Genomic DNA, 10163 nt, shown 5'->3' on the forward strand with positions numbered 1-10163 from the left:
CCGTAGAGGCTGAGAGAATAGCATGGTCAGTAGAGGAACAATGCTCCATAGAGGCTGAGAGAGTAGCATGGTCAGTAGAGGAACAACGCTCCGTAGAGGCTGAGAGAGTAGCATGGTCAGTAGAGGAACAACGCTCCGTAGAGGCTGAGAGAGTAGCATGGTCAGTAGAAGAACAATGCTCCATAGAGGCTGAGAGAGTGGGATGGTCAGTAGAGGAACAACGCTCCGTAGAGACTGAGGCAGTAGAATGGTCATTAGAGGAACAATGGTCCGTAGAGGCTGAGAAAGCATGGTCAGTAGAGGAACAAAGCTCCGTAGAAGCTGAGAAAGTAGCATGGTCAGTAGAGGAAGAATGCTCCGTAGAAGCTGAGAGAGTAGCATGGTCAGTAGAGGAACAATGCTCTGTAGAAGCTGAGAGAGTAGCATGGTTAGTAGAGGAACAATGCTCCATAAAAGCTGAGAGAGTAGCATGGTCAGTAGAGGAACAATGCCCCGTAGATCCTGAGAGAGTAGCATGGTCAGTAGAGGAACAACACTCCATAGAAGCTGAGAGAGTAGCATGGTCAGTAGAGGAACAACGCTCCATAGAAGCTGAGGAAGTAGCATGGTCAGTAGAGATACCATGCTCTCTTTTTTTATGCCAAACACATTGCTCAACTCAGTTTGTCTGCTAAGTGTGTGGCTTCATAAACACCTGGGGGTAAATGTATGAATCTTCGGATTCTTCATCTCCGGCGAGTTCAGCCTCTTCAGCGCTTAAATTTAAAGCGGCGCTGCCTTGTAAAGGGAAACTTCCCTTTACAAGGCAGCGCCGCTTTAAATTTAAGCGCTGAAGAGGCTGAACTCGCCGGAGATGAAGAATCCGGAGATTCATACATTTACCCCCTGATCTGGAAGTAGAGATAAGGGTTTTATAAGCCGTAGAGGGAGTAGTGACATTGATTAATTGGAAGTATGGCTAATAGTGTATGGTGTTGCATCAGGCAGATCGCTGATATTTACATCTTTACCCCCAGTTACGACATGCAGGTTGTATTCACTTGTTCTGCATGGAAATGATTTGGGACATAGCGTCTGTGCTGGTACATCCAGGAGGAATCCCATGGACCCTGCGATCAAGCTCAGGGAAAATGTAGTTTTCTCTATTCCACCACAAGCCCCTATTCAACTGTACAATCCACAAATAAAATAACTTATGCAGGAGAAGTAGGTGGGACAGTAACAACAAATGTGGCACCGCTATGTGCAGCAGAACAGCCCCACAAAAGAAGGAAAGGGGTCCATTTTAGCTGGTTGGGTGAAGAGCTGAAGGGGGGGTGAATTTCTGATGTGGGGATTATTCCAAGTGAGCTGCTTGCTGGCATTCATCCTAACAACACCCCTGAGTATGAGATAAGTTTCCAAACATGCAACGTGCTTCCAATGTCTTGGAGCAAATACACAGGGGTACAAGGGTTTTGCAGGTGTTGGAAGTTACTATTTTGGTGTGGAATAAGTCCCTTTCCTTTGTGGACCTAACGTTCTGTTTACAAAGATGTGCAGAAATCTCAGATGAGGAGAAGCCGGGTGTGGATAGGCAAGTGGAGTGTCCTGGTGAAAATTAGACAGCTGGGTTCTGCTCCTCTTCATTTACCATATGCAGGATATAATGGCAAGGCAAAATTCAAGGCGTTTGCCCTGGGCAACCTCGTCCATGCCATTTCTGTAGCTCATTTCGCCATCTTAGTAAATCCTCTCGCAACACTATAGCCATTGTGAGGCATTGGTCCTGAGAGACTGCCCAGGTGACCTCTGTAGCTGAGATAAGGCTCTTGTGAACTCACCTGGCTCTCCTACGGTAGAATCCATGTGAGCGAGAAATTGAAAATATCAAAATGCAAAAGCTCTCTATAGTCCACTGGGTGGAGTCTCAAGGGTAGGTGGAAAACATAGACTATTTCCTTCTTGGCTTATAAAAGAACATTCGGTGTCCTGAATATTCCTTGTCTACCAGGATTTTGTTATCCTGAGTGCATGGAGCAATAAGGAGATATAGGAAATTTGAGTCAAGCATTCTTCTCGGAGTCAATGTTTTCATCAGATAATACTTATGAATTTCACTCTGTGAAGTCTCCACTAGACAGAAAGTTCTCCCCTGTGATGGGGTGGTAAGGAGATGGAAATTCGGGGTCTTGATAGATACAGAATAGTTTCTCTTTCCCCTTATAAAAAATATTACAAGTAATGGCACAGTGTGTCTAAATATTTCAATAAGAAGTTTGATTATGCTAATTGATTGCGTCCCTGCCAAGCTGCTGGGGGAGGGTAGAAAGCTGCCCAGGGAACCTGCCTCGTTGTTGGGGGAAGCGAAAGACACACAAAGGGCCTTGAATGCTGACAACAATCCTGCTGTCCCTGGGCCAAGTAAGCCGGTGGGGGCTGCCAGACTTCTTCTGGGTAATGTGCTGCCATCTTGTGGACATTGTGTTGTCTGCACATAAGAAACTCCAAAAGTAGAAGGGACTTATGGAAAATGCATATTAAATGGCAGCTCCAATGCCCCATCTATTAGGATCTTTAGAGGATGGTTCTGAACATTCACCTGCAGCCTCATTAGAACATTAAGATGATCAAAGGGCAAATATAAAATAAATAACAAGACTACGTCATATATAATACAGTGCACTATGCCGGAGGCCCTGGCACATTCCCGTGTTACTAGGTACTAATAGGAGATTGTATAAAGATTACTTGATTGTCTCCATGGTGCAGAAATAACAGATTAGCGATATAACACTGATAAGGCGCGGACAGGACATCCCGCGGCCGTCCAACTCGCAGACTGGTGTTGGCGTAAAGTATGGTCACAGATTTATTTCCAAAACAAACCACAAATGCAGGGAAAGTGGCGTGAAGGGTCGTGACACCCTGTGAGCGCTGCAGCCATCCACCTTCTCTGCTCCAGTGTCAGGGCAAATTGTTACAGCTTTCCATCCTTGCTGACAAAACCTCACATTGACTGTGACTGGATCTGTAGCAGTATGGTATTTTCCTTTTATTATTAAACAAGATGAAGTCTATCATTGATTTATATGTGTCTCTTTATGAACAGATACTAAGTCTGTGATGTTTCAGCACATTATTTACTTGTCTTTTATGTCCATGTTTTCCCTAAACCTAGTACTGTGGACTATGTCCTTCAACTCACCTTAGGCAATGGTTCTAAGAGGCTGATTAATAGACACAAAGACACTGCATAGATGGCTATCCAGAGAGGTCTGCCTCTCAGGACACTCATGCACTCCCGGAACCTGTGCAGATATGTTCACTGCCCCTTCTGCATCACCGGAAGGGAAACAGCACAGCGTATTTTTTGCGACTGCCCTACTGCACAGGCACTGTTCCAAGGCATCCAACAGTGCCTACTGCACAGGCACTGTTGGATGCCTTGGAACATGAACTTAAGGACAGTGTGCCCAGAACTTGCCTTTCATACCATTCTATATTGGGGCAATCCAGGAGTACTGGCGCCTTATGAACTGCTTTTAGGATGCTATTTGACTTGCCAGGAATCACCTCATCTTGAAAAGGAAGAAGATGACCATCTAGGACTGTCGCAGGCTGATCCACAGCCTGCTAAGAGACTATAACACCATTCACAGTCCTGAGAAAGAGGAAAATTATTCATTTTCTGTCTCCCTCTTCTCCTTCACCCCCTATGTGTTTGTTTATTCAATAAAACCTTGGGCTTGTGTCTCCCCCTCCCTTACCCCCTCCAACCCATTCCCCCATCACTGTTTGAAGTTTTGTTGAATGTCTTGCCTTAATTTATGCACCCTTCCCTATGTTTGTGTCACTCTGAATAAAGCTTCGGTCTTCTGTGTACTGCTGTGAATCCATTTTGATAACACAGTACAATGTGACTGCAGATTAAGAACAACACTGGCAGCCCTATTATTTCTATTTCAGCAATGACAACTAGCAATGGAGCAATGGAGCTCTCCTCTTTGTGTGTAACCTATATAACACCATACAATTTGACTGCAAAATCAAAAGACCAAGCCTGCCAGCCCTAGTATTTGTATTTCAGCAATGACAATTAGCAAAGGAGCAATGGAGCTCTCCTCTTTGTGTGTTACCTATATAACACAGTAGAATGTGACTGCAGATTTACACCAAGCCTGCAGCCCAGGCATTTTGTATTTCAGCAATGATAATTAGCACTGGAGCATTGGAGCTCTCCTGAATGTTACTGTAGATTTTGTTGAACACTGCTACCCCCTCCTCTTTCTATTCTATCTATATTGCTGGCCAACTGCTCTACAGACTGTGCCACCCCTTCTGTGTCCCTCTGTGAAATGACGCTAGATTTCCGTGGAAGGTGGTACTTATAGAATTTAAAACTCGGGAGATCCGACGATGTAACAATGACGTTTTGCTTCGTTTTCAATTCCGAAAAAGCACAAAAGTACCGAGCAGGCTCAGCTTGGTATTCGGATATGCTAAGTGCTGGTGTGTTCGGTTCTCAGGGAACCAAGCCTGAGCATCTCTACATGTAACCTGACTTTGGGTCTTTGAACCATTGACAACATTCTTTCATTTTCCTCTTGCCAACTTTGATTAAAGAAATTAAGATTTTTGGACTTCAGGATCTCTCACATGTACACGAGATCCATTGTAGCTTATTTATTCTCTACTAAAATAAAACATAGTTCCCATAAGCTTACATTATCTGTAGTCTCACCAAAATCTTCAATTACAGGATATAACAGCTTGTTTGTAACCTCCCCCCCTTCCCCAGTAATACTCACCAATGAATGGGACAGGTTTTTCCGATTGCTAAATATCCAAAAGCGGCTATAGCTACAAAAAAAATTCCAATTACTGTAAGGCCGACATCAAAGAAATAGAAACTTACCATAAAACACCCAAACCACATTTTCAACAGGCGTGATATAAATTCCAAATAGAGAAAAATGCAAGCACTGCAGATTGACGTCACTTAAAATGGGCACACTGAGATTGCCAATTTTAAGGGGGCAATGGCAAGACCCAGCACATAATCCTAATCCTACCTTTAACCCTACCCCTAACCCTAACCCTAAGGCTTATATTAAGTTGTAGGGGCACTGGGTCCTGCAATCGCCTTATATGAATTATATATAATATTTATATGTGTAAAAGGATTTCTAGGGTGATTATGGGGTTTTAATCTCCTTAATAATCTGGAAAATGTATGGATGACCATTTAATACCGTAATATATGACTATTACCATTAACCAGCTCCTCGCAAAGGTAATTTTGATTTAACCTAAGAAATATAATTCTTATTTCCCCTTAAATCCACAGGACTAATATTCATATAATAGCTTATGCTCATATATTAAAAAAAAAAACTATGCACAAAATATAGTTTCATTTAAAATGTGTTGTATGATTAACATTCTAATTGTAAAACTTATGTATATATTATAAAACAGTATACAGTGTAAAAATATTTTATACAAAGTATAGATTTTGATGCCATACATTACATTTATTGCCTGTTATATTAATATACAAGTTATTGTGTGTGTGTTTTGACTAACTATTGTGAAAGGTGTGTGAATGTGTGTGTCTGTGTTAAGCTTTATCTATTGTTCCAGGTGTGTGAATGCATTGTGTGTGTGCTGGGGGAGGAGGGGGGAGACCTGTGGGGGAGGGAGAACACACAGACAATCAAGCACACATCTTAACCTTCCAAATATTTTCACATACTCTACCACATTTATCCCTGTATCATTTAATTTCACTTATCTCAGTCAAAGTCCAACAGTCATTATTCACTAGCCACATTCCCTTCACATGAGAGTTTCTAGATGGCAGCCATTTTACAAGCATTGAGCTTCTAGATCCATTTCCTCTATTGTCTGAACTTAGCATGGTCTAAACACATGGTATTTCACCTTGCTGCCATATTAACTACATCAACATTTCCAGCAATAAACCACATTATTTCAGAGTTACAAACTACCCTTTAAACCAACAGTCTAACAAAACATTATATTGAACAATCTGATCACTGCCTAAACAATCCAATCATTTGCTATGCATCTAAATCCTAATTTCAGCCACACAGTTTCTTTACTTTCCCATGAAACACTTTTCCAACACCACGATTCTATCGAACAAACAAACTATGCACAACCATTTCCATACACTTACTATACATTTACACTAAACTGCATAAAACAAACTATTTCCATACATTTCTATTACACAACATTTGCAATTTCCATTAGCCTTTGAAGAATAACTTTTGCCAAAACCACAAATGCTTACATGACCAAAACTTCACTAACTTCATTTTATCTGAACTCAGGCAATTCCATTCAAATGACCTAACAAAACTCCATTACAATATTAAACTAACATAGAACCACACATAACTATGTATAAAACAAATGCTACCATTTAAACCAACAATCCATCCCAAATATAACAGGAACTCCAGGAATTGTACAGCATTACAGGACTCAACACATTGTAAGCCATCTTAATAACATGTGCTTGTAATGGCCTAATTTATTGCCAATGCAACTTTCATAGCAACAGGGCCCAGTTTTTATTAGAGTACATAATCACATACAATTCAGTCTAAGACCATACCATTACCTATGTTATATCTACACAGCATTGCCACATTTTTACAAGGCATGCAGTTATGTAACACTATCCATGCCAAAGTCTAACTTTTAAAACCAACACAAGCTCCAAATAACTCTTGCACTAAACTCAGACAATTCCATTCACATTTACCAGCTGTATACAAATTTCTATATAACCAACGACAAATGATCATTCATTCTCATATACTTTACCACATATGCTTCGAGATTCGACCACCTTTCATTCAAAAACACATTACAAACTATATATTTCCAGATTCACTCACCTTTCATTTATTCCATTCAACACTCCATTATAACATTTTTCCTGCTAGCCAGGGCCTTTAAAAACGCCATATAAAGATATCCATGGAACTAAGTTTGCAGTCTCCATTAAGTCCTCTCACCTTGGGAGCAGGGCAGGAAAAGGAAGTTTCTTCCTTGTGTAACGTGTTAAAAACCGTTCTTATGGGCGTAGTTTACCTTTCCACAGGAACTGCTCACAGCATTCAAATGATAATTACTGACCAACTGAACAGACTTGCACAAACATTCACAAACCATGTTTCCAGTGGAGGAAGGAGGGTTTTATTCAGACCAACTTCTGCTTCAATTATAAAATGAAATATAAAATAATAGATTATTTATAGACTCTTCATCAATATACATATGGAATTTTATAGAGAAATGTTAGGTATTAAGCTGATATTCTGCAGTGCAAGGCTGCAGACAGGATTACACATTTGTACACCAGTGCACCTAGGTTAAAGATACACAGGTGGAGGACATATGTGTGACAATGTAAATGTATAGAGTGATTTAACTTACATGTATTGAGGTGAAAAAAGGTGCCGGAAAAAAGGTGCCGGAACTCACATAACGAAGTCAATCACTGTACACACACCCACACACGTCAGTTGTGTAACGAAACATATCGGACACCGCCCGCAGTAAGCACTCAGCGGACGACAACGCAACCAATCACAAGCTGAGCAGCGCCACAAGCTGAGCAGTGCTATCACAATCAGCGCAGACAAAGTACGCATGCATCGGACTTGACACACCAGCAGCCTGCATGCACCGTTTTAATGATTTTACCGCCGACCTACTACGTTCGACAGGGCGATGCAAGTCCACGTGGACCAAACATCAAATGTTCAAAAGTTACTTTTAAAACTTGGAAAATCCATTGAATAAAGGTGCTGGAACTCAGTTCTGTGAGTGCTATGACAAAAAAACACCACATATATATATATAGAACATGATTATTTTCATGTAAGATCATGATGAAATCCCTCTTTTAAAGTCCTTTGTTTGCCCGTGAGCCACACCCATTTAATCACACAAGTGAATAAGTCACTGACAGCCCCAAGATTGCTCCACTCGTCTCCTAAAATACTTTGAACTTCTGTGAGAATTTATTAATTTATTATTTATTATTATGTTTTTGAAGTGAAGTTTGCTAGCACCTAGGTAAGAGTCCTTGTGGACATGAAAAGGTGTAGTAGAAGTGACGTCTGTCTGAATCTTCTGAGCCCTGTGATCTGTGTGACCCACATTGTGCACATGATGTGTGGAGAGGACACATCAGTAACAGATATGACAGGGAACCAAGGGAGAAATTAAAAGAAAAAGTGTGTGGGACGGTCAATCTTGGAGAAAATGAAACAATTCTCACAGCAGAATTTTGGATAAATTGCAATGGAGTTAGATTGGATGCAGGGATGCTTTTTAGTAGAAGGTTACAGTAATCAAAACGGGAGAGGATAAGGGCGTGAATGACAGTTTTGGCTGTACAGTGATAGAGGAAAGAGCAGATCTGCAAGATTACAGCAGAAAAAGCAGCAAGTTGTAATCAGAATATAAAGATAAGGAGGAGGGGAGGGGAAGGCAAATGTCACACCTAGGTTACGTACTTTGGTGACAGGATGTATGACCATGCCGTTAACTAAGATATTAAAGGTTTCATAATGGGCCAGATTTTGGAGGAACTAAGAGGAGCTCAATTTTAGACATTAAGTTTTAACCTTCGGAGTTTCATCCAATCTTACTTCTAAAAGCTCCTGGATTTAACCATCTGGCCACCCGATCTGAGGAACGGGATGTAAAGTTGTTTCTACATGCTTATTTCCATCTAGACTGCGGTAAGGGTCCAGCCTGAACAGCGCAGCCTGTTCCTCTTATGGAGTGATTTTATTGTGTTTTTACTTGTGTATTTGTGCTTTAAATAGTTTTTTATTTGGTATAATGCACTATGTTCAGCCTCTGTCTTTCCGGTAATTACTGCAAAAAGTTTGGCTTTTGATCTGAATAACTAGGAGGAGATTCTTCCTAATGCTTCTGTGACAGGCTGGTTTTACACTTCATTCTCGTAAGTTTGAAATTCAAAGGGGACGGATTTTTGAATCACGTGGTGGTAACATTCTATAGATATTTTCACATAAATGGTTTAAAGGTGTCTATATGATTTCGGTGATTATAGAAGAGGTTATGCCATGATGTGATTTTTTTTCCTTTTCATATGTGGACAAACTGTGGAGAAGACTATTGGATTTCTCCTTTACTCTTGAGAAATAAACTATTTTTGAACTCTGTTTGGCAGTTTTTCTTCCCGGGACTTGTGTTTATATACTTATCAGGTCATATTTATTTCTTGTTGTGCATTTTGTTTTTATTTTTTTTCAGTTGTTAGCGCCATTTCCACTTATCTTTTCTGTTTATATTCAGAGATTTTAGATTGGACTTCAGGTTTGAAATTAGATGTGGATAAGTATATCATCTGGATATAGTTTATACGTGTGACCAAATGAGTCGATCTGGTCATGAAGCGTAAAGAACAAGACTGGTCCAAAAAATAAGCCAATACACACAAGTGTTAAAGCCAGATAGCAGAGGTTCTAGGAGGCCATGGGAATTAAGAAATCCAATTATGTGTTAGAAAACCAATTGTTCTAACTATTTGAGTGTTAAATGGTAAACATGAGGCAATTATTCATGATGGATACAGAGTCTATTACTGGTGAGAGTGGGAACTAGGGTAAGGAAAGTAGACTAAGTAGAGGAGAGGAGATAGAGTCAATCTGGCAAGTGGTGGAAGGAGAGAAAGAGAACAATCGTTCAACTCTATGGCTAAAGAAAATTTGTCAAAAGTGGATGAAGGAGGTTTGGGAAGAAGAAGCAGGAGAAAGGATAGAGGGAATCAAATGCTTGTGGAGAATGCACGGAGGGGAGTGAAGGAGCAAAGATGATGGAAGACGGACAGCGAGAAGAGATGTCAAGGTTGGCTTAGTGAGTGTTGATTAACGTGAAGAAGTAGTGTTAGGTGGCCAGGGCAAAGTATAATGGAGAAAATATACAGCTTTAACTTTAGACAGAGGCTAAAAGGCCAACAAATAAAATGACCAGCACATATGAACTGACCGACCCTTTAGAGTGTTACTGACTTAAGACCTTTCCCTCCTCACACTCCACCTGTCCCATTCACTCCACCCCTATTGTCCCTGTTTACCACTAATCCTCAGTGTTATCACTCACGA

The 10163-nt window shown here is 40.7% G+C and overlaps 1 protein-coding gene across 3 annotated transcripts in view; it reads right to left on the reverse strand.

The window, feature by feature from the left end:
* The window catches only part of LOC142097268 (sulfotransferase 1 family member D1-like), a 34337-nt gene that overhangs the window by 14832 nt on the left and 9342 nt on the right, over positions 1–10163 (reverse strand). Inside the window, exons 1-2 of one of the 3 annotated variants that reach the window (XM_075178964.1) lie at positions 7733–7836; positions 4791–4842 (exon numbers count right to left, since the gene is read on the reverse strand). The exons of 1 other annotated variant lie outside the window; for it this stretch is intronic. The gene's annotated coding sequence lies outside the window, so the exon portion shown is untranslated. Of the gene's footprint in view, positions 1–4790; positions 4843–7732; positions 7837–10163 lie in introns of those variants that run through there. One more of the 3 variants, XM_075178963.1, reaches the window with a different exon arrangement.

This window comes from Mixophyes fleayi, chromosome 7 (genome assembly GCF_038048845.1).
Source record: "Mixophyes fleayi isolate aMixFle1 chromosome 7, aMixFle1.hap1, whole genome shotgun sequence".
NCBI classification, from domain to species: Eukaryota; Metazoa; Chordata; class Amphibia; order Anura; family Limnodynastidae; genus Mixophyes; species Mixophyes fleayi.